Here is a 14,193-nt window from a genome sequence, read left to right as displayed (position 1 = left end):
GCCTCCAGTGGGCCGTCCGGCCTGGGTCCAGCCCAGGGTCCGGCGGCCACCGGCCCGCCCAGCATGTCCCCCGGGCGCCTCCCAGCTGGGCCGCCTCCCCTGGCCCATTCGCCCCCGCGCAGCCAGCTCGCCCATCCGGCCTGGGCCTCGGCTCGGCTGGGCTGCACGCTGGCCTATCCGGCTGCTGCTCCGGTCGGCCGACCTGTGCGCCGGCTGGGCCGTTTTTCCTGTGCGATTTTTACTGTCTTTTTCCCCCAACCGTTATTTCTCCTCCTTAGCTATAAATAGCTTTTTTCCACCTTGAGCTGAGGTAGTTCTTCCCATTCTTCTCCTCCATTGTTGCTATTTGAAGAACTTCCTTCCCCCTCTTGATTCCTTCCATGATTCTTGCCCATTCTTGAGGATTTGAGAGAGGAGATCTAGATCTACAATCCGCACCAATCAATTTCTTCTCTAAGTGAGGGGAACCCATTGGATCTAGATCTTGGAGTCTTTTGTTGACTTTCCCCTTTGTTCTTCCTCTCTAATCTCATCCTAGCATTTGTTGCTCGGGTGGGATTTGAGTGTGAAGGACTCGAACACCTCTAGTGTTCTTGCTTTGCATCATTGCATAATGTTGAGCTCTCCACCACGATTAGTTCGAGTGGGAGACCGTGAGCTTGTTACTCTTGGAGGGTGACGTGGGCATTACCCTTCGGGTAACCAATGCTGCTCTACCCTATACGGTCCAGCTGAAGGCCCATGAAGGTACTCGATGGCAAGATGGGCCACTAGGACGGTGCAGCGGAAGGTTTCTTGAAGTACAAGACACGGAAGGAGCCGAACAAGGAAAGTTTAGAGATAGATCTATTGTAAACCTAGTCGTACTCGATTAGACCTCTCGAGACCTGACCACCTATATAAAGACCAGGAGAGGGGCTATCGAGGGACACAATCAATCTTAGCAATCTTAGCCAACAGAAGCCTAGACCTAGGTCACCCTAGCACTTAGCTATCTCGGCGAGATCTCAGCCGAACTATTCGGCACCCCATTGTAACCCATTATCATCATAATCAAGAACAGACAGGCAGGACATAAGGGTTTTACCTCATCGAGGGCCCCGAACCTGGGTAAATCGCTCTCCCCGCTTGTCTGTGAACCGATGTCTCGTGTCAGCTTGCAGGATTCCATCAACCCTAAGCCCCTATCGGAGGGCATTGCCGAGGAGCACTCTCGACAATTGGCGCCGTCTGTGGGAAACCTGTCGACACAAGGCAGGGCATCGGCGATACCAGTCACATCTGCAGCGTTCGTGCTCGAGTCACCAACGCCTCCAGATCCAAAGGACCCGATTCGCTGCGGATCCTTCGAGTTCGTACCACGCCTCAAGCCGTCACACCCGATTCCTGCAGAATCGTGTGACGACATGACCGCCACTTTTGGAGGCGTTCACTTCATCATCGACTCCGGAGGCTTTCTTCGCCTCCCTAGGACAAATACATCTGGATTGGGGCCCTCAGTTTCGGCAGATGACACCCCGACAGCAACTTTGGAAATCCCGCCCAGAAGCGCACAAGGAGGCAGCCAAGGAAGTTTCGATCTCACAACGGGGCGAAAGAAAAGGCGAAGGGACTTGCACCATGGAGAAGAAGAACGTACAACGCCTCACCCTCGCCAGTCCGAACGGGGACAAGAGGGCGTGCAACCGATCCATGGCCGCGCTCGTTCACCGTACTTATCGGCCACGGAGCAACTCGATGCACCATGCTACCTCCACTCCTATATCGACCCGAAGGACGGTCGAGAGAAATCCAGTCACCTATTGAGGAACTGCCGACACTTCCTGGAGATTCGACAGTTCTGTGATGATCTCAGGAGCGAAGCTATATCAAGAGTTCACATAATGGAGAAGAGGGCAAGATCTTACAGCTATCAGCCAGAACCGTATGTGCCAGAACCGTACGAACCAATGGAGAAGGACGAGTATGTACCAGCCGAGATATTCCCAGAACCGCGCGGGCAGGTCAACATGATCCATAAAACCAGCTTTTCAAAAAGGGAAATCAAGAAATTTTCACGAGAAGTAAAGTACGCGGAAGTCGCTATGGTTGACACACCCGAATTCATCGACTGGTCGGAACAAAGTATCTCCTTCGACAGGACAGACCACCCGAAAGCCGTCCCTAGACCAGGTCATGCAGCCCTTGTCCTTGAGGCGCAGACCGGAGGGTACAACATGAGCAAAGTATTCATGGATGGAGGGAGCGGCTTAAACTTACTATTCGCCAACACAATGAGAGCAATGGGTCTAACAGTCGATATGCTGAGAGAATCTGACACAGGATTCCATGGCATTATACCGACTCGACCCGCTTATTCTCTTGGAAAAACGTCATTGGACGTAGTCTTCGGTACGCCCACCAATTTCAGGAAAGAAAAGATCGAGTTCAAAGTAGTCGACTGGGAGTCACAATATCACGCCATCCTCGGCAGGCCCGCGTTTGCCAAATTTATGGCCGTACCTCATTATGCGTACCTAAAACTAAAGATGCCAGGCAACAACGGGACCCCAATAACCATTCACGGGAGTTTTTCTCGATCAGACACTTGTGACAGGGAGTTCCAGAAGATCGCCTCGAAGTTCGGTGCCAAGGAAGAGCTCAATGCGATCGACGCTGCCATAGATCATACGCAGCCACCAGCCGACAACCGAAACGTAAGATCCGACGAGTTTGATGCTACAAAGGAAGCCAAGAAGCTGCAGGTGCATCCCACTGACCCGAAGAAAACGGTCAATATATCGGCTGATCTTACGGTCGCATAGGAAGGCGCGCTCATCGAGTTCCTCCGTGAGCGCTGGGAGATATTTGCATGGGAACCATCCGACATGCCAGGTATCCCCAGGGAACTCGCTGAGCACGCCCTTAATGTTGACCCGACAGCCAAACCAGTGCAGCAGTCGATGCGTCGATTCTCTGAACCAAAGAGGAGAGCAATTGGTGAGGAAATCAATCGACTCTGTAAAGCAGGATTCATCCGAGAGCTCAAGGAATCAGAGTGGGTGGCCAACCCTGTCATGGTGCCCAAAAAGGACACCACCGCTCTACGTATGTGTATCGATTACACTAGCCTCAACAAACACTGTCCGAAAGATCACTTCCCGCTGCCTCGAATTGACCAGATAGTCGATTCCACAGCCGGACGCGACCGCCTCTCCTTCCTTGATGCGTACTACGGATATAATCAGATCAAACTGAAGAAAGAAGACCAGGAGCTAACCGCGTTCATCACTCCACACGGCGTTTTCTGTTACAACGTCATGACCTTCGGATTGAAAAACGCAGGAGCAACTTACCAACGTTGTATGCAAGCTTGCCTTGGAGAGCAGATCGGGAGAAACATCGAAGTCTATATTGACGATATCGTGGTAAAAACGAAGCACACTGCCACCCTCGTCGATGATCTACGGGAGACTTTTCATAACTTAGACAAGTATAAAATCAAGTTGAATCCCAAAAAATGCTTCTTCGGAGTACCAGGGGGGCAAGTGCTAGGGTACTTCATCTCGGCCAGAGGGATCGAAGCCAACCCTTTGAAAATCAAAGCTATTCTCGATATGGAGCCGCCAAAGAATCTGCACCAAGTGCAGCAACTAGCGGGACGATTAGCAGCGCTCAGCAGGTTCATCGCCAAGCTAGGAGAAAAAGCTTTGCCCTTCTACAATTTGATGAAAAAATCTGAAAAGTTCGAGTGGACAAAGGAGGCGCAGGAATCCTTCGACAATCTGAAGAAAATCTTGTCGACATATCCAGTCCTTGTAACCCCCCGTGAGAAAGAAACGCTGCTCATGTATATAGCTGCGACAGCCCAAGTCTTCAGCAGCGTCTTGGTCGTCGAACGAGAAGAAGCTGGGAGAGTTCATGGCGTGCAGAGGCCCGTTTACTATCTCAGTGAAGTGCTCACACCCGCAAGGCAAAGGTACCCTCATCATCAGAAGCTGGCATACGCTGTGTGGAGGTCAGCCTGAAAGTTACGGCACTACTTCACAGAGCACCCAATTGTCGTCGTGAGCGAAGCACCGTTGAAGAACATAATGACCAATCCAGAGGCCACAGGTCGAGTGTCCCAATGGGCTATCGAGATAGCGCCACACGACATAACTTACGTTAACCGGATAGCTATAAAATCCCAAATCCTCCCAGATTTTGTGGCGGACTGGATCCAATCCCAGACACCAGCGGCACCCAACATGTCGGGATCATGGATAATGTACTTCGACGGGTCGAAACGAAGCACAGGCGCAGGAGCAGGAGTGGTGTTGATATCACCGCAGGGAGATAAGATGAAGTACATACTACGTATGAATTTCTCGCTGCCAACGAACAATGAAGCAGAATACGAAGCACTGCTGCACGGGATGAAGATGGCAAAGGCATGCGGGGCAACTCGTCTGGAAATCTACGGGGACTCAAACTTGGTGGTGCAGCAGTCGATGAACTTGTGCGACGCGGTCAGTGACAACATGATCGCCTATCGGCAGCTGTATCAAAATATGGAAGCTAAATTCGAAGGATGTGAGCTCAAACATATCGGCAGAGCCAGTAACGAGGAAGCCGATACTTTGGCAAACATCGGGTCCATGTGCTCCCCTATTCCAGACGGAGTGTTTTACGAAGTGATCACTCAACGATCAATAAAAGAGAAGGCGTCGGTACCTCCCGAACCGTCGGCTGACGAATTAAAGGAGAGTTCGCAGCAAGCTGCCGAAGAATCCCCAACTCCCCCTGCCGAACAAGTCCTCCTCCTCGAACCACTGTGGACCAAGCCGTTCTTAGCGTATCTAACGAGGCAGGAGTTACCCGAGGACCCGATAGAAGCAAGACGAATCGCTAGACGATCGAAAGCATTCACCATAGTAAACGGTGAACTTTACAAGCGCAGCATTTCCGGCATTTTCCAAAGATGCATTGCCATTGATGACGGAAAGGCACTGTTGCGCGAGATACACGAAGGAACTTGCAGACATCACGCAGGAAGCAGGGCCCTCGTGGCGAAGGCCTTCAGAGCAGGATTTTACTGGCCAACAGCGGCATCGGATGCTCGAGATCTGGTCATGAAGTGCGACCCCTGTCAGCGATTTTCGCCAAAACCACATGCCCCTGCCATAGACCTAATGACAATACCTCTGGCGTGGCCGTTTGCTCAATGGGGACTCGACCAAGTCGGACCGCTGCCGAGATCGTCGCCTGGAGGACATACGTATCTATTGGTCGCAGTCGACAAATTTACAAAGTGGATCGAGGCAGTACCGGTGCGAAACCAGAAAGCAAAAACATCAGTACAATTCTTCAGGGGAATAACATGTCGATTTGGTATGCCTCATAGTATCGTCACAGACAATGGAACCAACTTCGACTCCAAAGAATTCCGAAAATTCTGCGATGACGGAGGAATCAAACTAAAGTTTGCATCAGTGGCCCACCCACAGACCAATGGCCAGGTGGAAAGGATCAACGGTCTCATAGGGGATGGCCTCAAGAAACGCCTTACAGGCGCAGCTGGAGCTTGGGTCGAAGAATTGCCATCTGTACTCTGGAGTTTGCGCACTACACCCAACAGGTCGACTCAGTACACCCCATTCTTCTTGGTGCATGGAGCCGAGGCAGTCCTGCCAGCCGACGTTCGGTTTGAAGCACCTCGGGTGACAGCATACACGGAGTCCTCTTCCAATATCGCGCTACAGGACGCTGTGGACCTCCTCGACGAGGCGCGGGACATCGCCTTGGCAAGAACGATGGTGTACCAGCAGGCACTGAGAAATTATCACAGCCGACGAATACGCAATCGAAGCTTTAATGTCGGAGATATGGTGCTTCGGCTGAAGCAAGAGAGACCCTTGAAGCTCGAATCCCCATGGGAAGGACCATATATCGTCACCGAAGTGATACCTGGAGGAGCCTATCGGCTCAAAAACCCAGCTTCCGGAAAAGACGTTGAGAATCCATGGAACGTCGCACACTTGCGACGGTTCTATACATAGGATACGATTGTTTTTAATTACTCGACAGCCCTTAAGGTTGCTTTTGCATTATGAATAAAAATTCTAATCAGGTTCTCTACCTTTTTTCTTGCTCCAGGCACTATCACCCGAACATACTTTACGGGGCCTCGTCATCGGCTCTTACTCCCATCGGGAGCGCTGGCCTAAAAATAAGCTTACACAGCGCCATTAATTAAATACTCTCAACGGGAGCTAAGATTAATGATGCATACAAACAGCCAATCCAAGCCTCGAGTAAATACACGAGTGCTGCAGTCGATGGTTACATTATCATAAAATAAGGCTCAAACCGGTGCACCGCGTGACGAAGCCAAGCGTCTAATTCCCTCGACTAAGTCGATGGGTCTCGCTCTTACAAAACTTACATATAGGCTTCGCAATAACATTGCATAATTCAACGAAGTCATCGAGAGAGCAGGTTGAACTGATCACTCAGCCGCCCTTGACAATAAAATATCAATCAAACTAACATAGTGTGCAACGTACGCAGTAAATTTATACAAAACAATCTTATGCAGGTATAAGGCTATTACATTCATGATCGGGTTCCCCGGTCCCAGTGGGCCTTCAGCTCCTTTTCAAGGCATGACTCCATCCGAGAAACAATGGTGTATGCAGGACCTCTAGCAACATCATAGTACTAGCCTAAACTCCTCTCGGTGTTTGCTACGGCTCCCAAATCTAAAGACGGGTGGCACGCCAATATCGAAGCAAAGGCAAGCTCAGCACCAGCCAGGAGTTCTTTTCGTACCAACTGTCGAATCCATTCGGGAGACTTGAATCGGGTGAACAAGGCAGATAAGGTTTCGGGTGCTTGGTCCAGAGGAAACAAGGTGTTCCAAAACATCGTGAGATGAGCGTGGAACTTATCAAAGTAATAATGCGCCTTCCCCACCCGATACTTAAACTTCGCCATGACAACAGCTTTCGGACGATGCAGCCACAAACCGTGATTCGGGTGCGGAACGTCAGTCATCGCCTCAACCTCTTCATGGATCTTCTTGTTCTCCTCAGTTGCATCCGAAGCCACGACTGGAAAGAAACGAGTTAAAAGAATATTCAGGCTATGTCAGGAAACAAAAAATGGGCTAATACTTACGGCCCAAACTTTCGGTAGCAACATGAAGACCATCGAGAGCGTATTGTTCAATAGCAGTCGCTATCTCCCCTTTTTTCTTCACCAAGGCTGCCATCGCCCGACGAGAAGCAATATCTTTATTTAGGCAAGAGACTTGGTCACGCAAGCAACGAACAAGGCCCGATTCATCATTACTCGAAGGGTTTGGGAAAATCTCGGCACGGGAAGAAGTTGAAGGAATCTGCAGCACAGTCCCCAGTTCAGGCCAGCGTTAACATAAAAACTCCCATCGGGAGTACTTGGCATATATAATACATCCAAAAGGATGTTTCGATTGGCAACAGAGCCGAAATAAAACTGGACTACGTCAAAGTTATGATGGATCTTATTTACAACAAGTCAAATAAAAAGTTCAAGGGTTCGCCGATGATGAGGCAGGGGCAGATCCAGGAAGGGGCTTGGCTTGTGCTTCCTCTACCAGCTTCAGAAGTTGATTGGCACAAATTACTGCAGATCTTTTAAAAGGCTCAAGGTCGACTAAATGGTTGTCATCATCGACAGGCAATGCCTTAGATAACTTCTCCAATTCTGACCCCATCCCATGACCCATAAGCAACTGGAAGGTAAGAACCGCCCCAAATAAGCGGTTACGGCGTTTCAATACCTCCACAGGCTCGGAAGGCCGGATCAACGAGGAAAGCATCTGCCAGCTCGCCGAGAGTCTTGTCCTGCTTCATCTTCGGGAAGATCATCGAGTGCAGCCTCGACAATGCCCCTTTGGTATTTTGCAGTAGTCCAAGGACTTGGACATTTGACTCAGCAGCAAGTGACAAAGCATCAGATGTGGAGTCCTCCCGAAGCTGATGGCGTCGAGTGACGGTTATATCGGCGGCATCTGAAAGAAAGGAAAGATCAGCAGCCAAAGAGGATGTGTCAGAAATGAAAATTATGTGTCATGAACCTTACCCAATAAATCCTTGACGGATTCACGGAGAACACCTTCCTTTTTATCGACTGCAGCCGCTGTCGCGCGCCTGGCATCTTGCTCATCCTTCATCTATTTCTTCAGCTTCGACAGCTCCTCCTTCAGCAAGGCGTTTTCCTTCTTGGCATCGATGGCGAGCCTGTTGGCTTCCAGCACTTGATCAGCCAAAGATTTAACTGTCTTCCGAAGCTGGACGTTTTCGGCCTCCAATCGGGTAAACTGTTCGGCGAAATCAATCACAGCATCGACTGTAGCAAAAACCGGCTGTCGCAAGGAAAATCAGGGAGATTCAGTCGACATGAGGAAAATTCGGTAAAAACAAGGCAAAATAAATACCTACATGATCACGACCGGTCGACGGAGTGGGAGCATCGCCAGGAGGGATAACTCTCGACACTGGAATCTTCTCTACACCCGTTCGCGACGGAGGCGTCGACTTGGCGGGAGAGGGGTTCGATTCCTTAGCCGATGCCGCTTTCCCAGAGACTAATTTGGCCCTCTTCGCGAGAGGAACTTCATCATCATCATCATCAGAGCTACTTAAGCGCACTGCACGGTTAGCATACAAAATGATAGGGAACAAATCAAGAAAAGAGTGTAGAAGCTCACAGGTCCAGATCATCCTCGCCTGCAAAGAAACTTGTTGAACTCTTCTTAGCAGGAGGAGGCGAAGCAGTTTCATCGGCATCATTATCTCCTCCACTAGGACTTGATTCAGCCGTTGTAATGAGATCGTCATGTATCTGCTTACGGCGCCTGCTCCTGACGAAGGCTTCATCTTCAGCAGCTTCTTCCTCTTGGACATCGCTGTCCTCGAGGGCATGCTGAGCATCCTCGGTCCCCTCAGAATTATCATCGTCATCCTCTAGCACCACACCGCTTTCGGGTGTAGGAGGATAGCATTGAGCAACGGTGGGGGCCTGTCGAAGAAAGGAAATCTGTGAGACAAAAAGGAAGAAGGAGTGACAACAACAAGCGGAAAAACAACAAAGGATTACCTCGGTCGGAAGATGGTCGAAATCATAAGGAGGACGAGCCGATGTAAGGACAATGTTGTCCCTCATGCTAAGGCATGTCAAGCGGCGGACTTCATCTCGGAGGTCTTCAGCCGAAAGGTCGACAGAACAGACTCTAGACCTATCGTCTTTGCCCGTGTAGAGCCATAACTGGTGGGGTCGGGACATTAATGGTTGCACTCGACGTTGTAAAAACACTGAGACCACCTCGGTGCCGCACATCGTCAAGCCTCCCGTATTCTTCAAGGCGACGACCTGGTCGAATAGCTTGTCGGCTATCACTCTCTCTTCGGGAGAGAGGGCGTTTTGCCAGGACTTCTTCGGCTTAGCTATCAGTTTGTCTTCAAAAGGAGGGAGGTTTGAGCGCCGTCCAGGCACCAAAGGGTCTCGCAGATAAAACCATTTGTTGTGCCAGCCTTGGACGGATTCTTTCATCGGGTAATCGAGATAATCGACTTCCTTCCTAACAACAAAACCGACGCCACCTACGACGGGAGGACCATTGCTATCATTGTGACGCTTCACGTAGAAGATCTTCCTCCAAAGACCCCAGTGAGGGTCGATGCCGAGGAAGGCCTCGCAAACAGTGACGAAGATAGAAAGGTGGAGGATGGAGTTTGGAGTCAGCTGCCAGAGTTGGATCCCGTAGAAGAAAAGAAGGGAGCGAAGGAACTCGTGGGCCGGAAGGGAAAGACCACGAAACAAATAGGCAACAAACATGACAGTGAAACCCTTCGGGGGCTTTAGGCGAGAAACCGCACCTGGAAGACGAATATCATCCTCAGATGCGGAGATGAAGCCGAGGGCGCGCAGCCTGTTGATGTCACGATTGGAAATGGCGGAAGCGACCCAATCGTGGCTAACTTTGGCCGCGTCTGAAGTGCTCGCACCCTTCTTCTTGCCCATTCTGAAGCTTTGAGGGAAGAACAGAGGAAGCAGGAAAGGACGGGCGAAGAAGATGAGCAGTGGGAGGCGTAAAAAAGTAAAAACAAGGAATCCCTCTATTTATGCCGTAAGAATTTGCGTGAGATCGTGGCCATAACTCCACTAACGTCGTGGAAGGTGGAGCGAATCTGGCTGTACACGTGGCGCTTGAAACGGGAAAGGAACCGGCGGCCCATTATTCCCACGTCGCGTGAAAATTGAGGAAACGCCTCGGTCGTTGCGCGTGAGCTGGTCAAATCCTAAAACATGCCCGCGCAGAACTAGGGTGGGCCCGTTAGGTCAAGTCTTGTCAATCGAGCCATGGCAGCGACGCGTCATCAATGACAACATGAGCACTGTCAACAACAATCGAAGGAATGAAAAAAAGTATCGGATGGCGAATCTGAGCCTATGCACATATTGCGAAGCATCTGTACTTAGGCTCGGGGGCTACTCCCATCGGGAGCGCTGGCCGCGCACCCGATAAGTTAAGGACTCGAAGAAAAAGAAAAAGGAGGTTTTGAAGGAAAGGGCAATTGTTCGACTCGAGTCTGCACCCGGTTGCTAGCACCCGTGCCCAGACTCGGGGGCTACTCCCATCGGGAGCGCTGAGCGCGCACCCGACAGAACTTTTTTTTGCACTCCAGGATCATGCCCGGGGACCTGATTCTGTGTAGGGTAACGTTGTTTTGCCGTCGGCAGTTAACTAGCAAAAGCTGGGCACGTTATTCATTATCCCTTGCATAAGGAAAATATATCGGATGACCTACAAAGACTTGCAGAAAAACTTCGGCAGAGAAAAATGTTCGAGTAGCGCAACTTGAGTCTACGCACAGATTGCGAGCATCCGCACCTAGACTCGGGGGCTACTCCCATTGGGAGCGCTGGCCGCGCACCCGATAGAAGAAAACGTTGCAGACAGAAGGAAAGCAAGAATGATCAAGGAGAAGGACGTCGGAAGAAGACATGCTTCAGTCTCTACCCGAACTATGTTCGGCTAGACACTCGGGGGCTACTGACGTGGGCATTACCCTTCGGGTAACCGATGTTGCTCTACCCTATACGGTCCAGCTGAAGGCCCATGAAGGTACTCGATGGCAAGATGGGCCACTAGGACGGTGCAGTGGAAGGTTTCTCGAAGTACAAGACATGGAAGGAGCCGAACAAGGAAAGTTTAGAGATAGATCTATTGTAAACCTAGTCGTACTCGATTAGACCTCTCGAGACCTGACCACCTATATAAAGACCAGGAGAGGGGCTATCGAGGGACACAATCAATCTTAGCAATCTTAGCCAACAGAAGCCTAGACCTAGGTCACCCTAGCACTTAGCTATCTCGGCGAGATCTCAGCCGAACTATTCGGCACCCCATTGTAACCCATTATCATCATAATCAAGAACAGACAGGCAGGACGTAAGGGTTTTACCTCATCGAGGGCCCCGAACCTGGGTAAATCGCTCTCCCCGCTTGTCTGTGAACCGATGTCTCGTGTCAGCTTGCAGGATTCCATCAACCCTAAGCCCCTATCGGAGGGCATTGCCGAGGAGCACTCTCGACAGAGGGAGACCTCCTAGTTGGCTTGGCGGTTGGTGCTCCGGTGATCTCTTCAATGAAGATTGTGAAGAGGCCCGGGCTTCTCCTTCGTGGAGCTTGTGAAGTGTGTTGGAGATATGCCCAAGAGGCAATAATAAATTAGTTATTGTTATATCTTAGTGTTCATGATAAATGTTTTCATCCCATGCTATAATTGTATCAACCGAAACATTGGTACATGTGTGTTATGTAAACAACAAGGAGTCCCTAGTAAGCCTCTTATATAACTAGCTTGTTGATTAATGGATGATCATGGTTTCGTGATCATGAACATTGGATGTTATTAATAACAAGGTTATGTCATTAGGTGAATGATATAATGGACACACACCCAAATGAGCGTAGCATAAGATCAAGTCATTAAGTTCAATTTGCTATAAGCTTTCGGTACATAGTTGCCTAAGTCCTTCGACCATGAGATCATGTAAATCACTTACACCGGAAGGGTACTTTGATTACATCAAACGCCATTGCGTAAATGGGTGGTTATAAAGATGGGATTAAGTATTCGGAAAGTGTGAGTTGAGGCATATGGATCAATAGTGGGATTTGTCCATCCTAATGACGGATAGATATACTCTGGGCCCTCTCGGTGGAATGTCGTCTGATTAGCTTGCAAGCATATGATTGGATCATAAGAGATGACATACCGCGGTCCGAGTAAAGAGTACTTGTCGGTAACGAGGTTGAACAAGGTATGGAGATACCGATGATCGAACCTCGGACAAGTAAAATATCGCGAGACAAAGGGAATTGGCATCGTATGTAATTGGTTCAATCGATCACTAAGTCATCATTGAATATGTGGGAGCCATTATGGATCTCCAGATCCCGCTATTGGTTATTGCTCGGAGAGGAGTCTCGACCATGTCTGCATAGTTCACGAACCGTAGGGTGACGCGCTTAAGGTTCGATGTCGCATAGGTAGATTCGGAATATGAGATGGAGACCGAATGTTGTTCGGAGTCTCGGATGGGATCCAAGACATCGCGAGGAGGACCGGAATTGTTCTGGAAGAATTCTGCTGTTTTGTATTTCAAGAAAAGTTGTTCTGGAAACATTCTCGGAATTGGACGAAATAAAAACAAAGGTTCTTATTTTTCTGTCACGTAGACGGAGTCCAAAGGGGAGACGAAGAAAGGCCAGGGGTGGGCCACACAACACGCCGGCGCGGCCCCCCAGGCCGCGCCAGGGTATTGTGTGGGCCCACCAGGCGCCAACACTAGATGGGTTTTGTGAAACCCTAACCCTAGTTCCCGACTATATATAGTGGGATAGTTTGGCCGGCCAAAGCTGCTCCGTACGCAACCCTAATTTGCCACCTCTCCTCCCTCCCAGTTTCTCCTGCTCCGGCTTGGGCGAAGCCCTACAGGAATTCTTCTCCACCACCACCACCACGCCATCGTGCTGCTGGGATTCCGTGGAGATCTACCACACCTCTGCTGCCCGCTGGAACGGGAGAGGAAGGATCTTCATCGACACCGTACGCGCGACCGAGTACGGAAGTGCTGCCGGATTGCAGCACTGGGGATGCTCGTCTACACCAACAATGAGATCTAATCTCGTAGGCTTTGGAAATCTTCGAGGGTTAGTCTCATATCAATCTCGTTGCTTCGATCTTGTAGATTGGATCTTGGGTGTTCCATAGATTAGATCTTGGATTTATTCGTCTTGCGGTAGGAAATTTTTTGTTTTCTATGCTACGATCCCCATCAATGGTATCAGAGCCATGTCTATGCATAGATCTGTTGCACGAGTAGAACACAATCGTTTTGTGGGCGTTGATGCTTTTGTTGCTTTAGTTTGTGTACTTTGCATCTTGCGGGATGGTGGGATGAAGCGGCCCGGGCTAACTTTACATGACCGCGTCTCATGAGACTTGCTCCACGCTTGACATGCAACTTGTATTGCATAAGTGGCTTTGCGGGTGTCTGTCTCTCCCACCATAGTGAAGATCCAATTTACTCTTTCTATTGACAACACTAGTATCACCGTTGTGGTTCATGTTCGTAGGTAGATTGGATCTTACTCGAAAACCCTAAACCACGTAAAATATGCAAACCAAATTAGAGGCGTCTAACTTGTTTTTGCAGGGTTTGGTGATGTGATATGGCCATGATGTGATGATGATTATATTTGATGTATGAGATGTTCATTGTTGTATTATGGCAACCGGCAGGAGCCTAATGGTTGTCTTTAATTTTTGTTAAGACCTGCGTATCTATTCATCATGTAATAGCTTTATTTCAAGTAGTTGTTATAGTAGCTATAAGTGATGGACAACCATGAAGCGGTGCCATGGACCTTGGTGCAATGCTGGTGATGATGGAGATCATGCTCATGTGCTTTGGAGATGGAGATCAAAAGCACAAGAAGAAAGGCCATATCATATCACATATTATGAATTGCATGTGATGTTAATCCTTTATGCATCTTATCTTGCTTAGATCGCGACGGTAGCATTATAAGATGATCCCTCACATTAATATCAAGATAATAAAGTGTTCTCCCCTCGTATGCACTGTTGCTACAGTTCGTCGTCTCGAAACATCTCG

This window comes from Lolium perenne, chromosome 5 (genome assembly GCF_019359855.2).
Source record: "Lolium perenne isolate Kyuss_39 chromosome 5, Kyuss_2.0, whole genome shotgun sequence".
Classification (NCBI taxonomy): domain Eukaryota; kingdom Viridiplantae; phylum Streptophyta; class Magnoliopsida; order Poales; family Poaceae; genus Lolium; species Lolium perenne.
Note: the sequence above shows the minus strand (reverse complement) of the source record.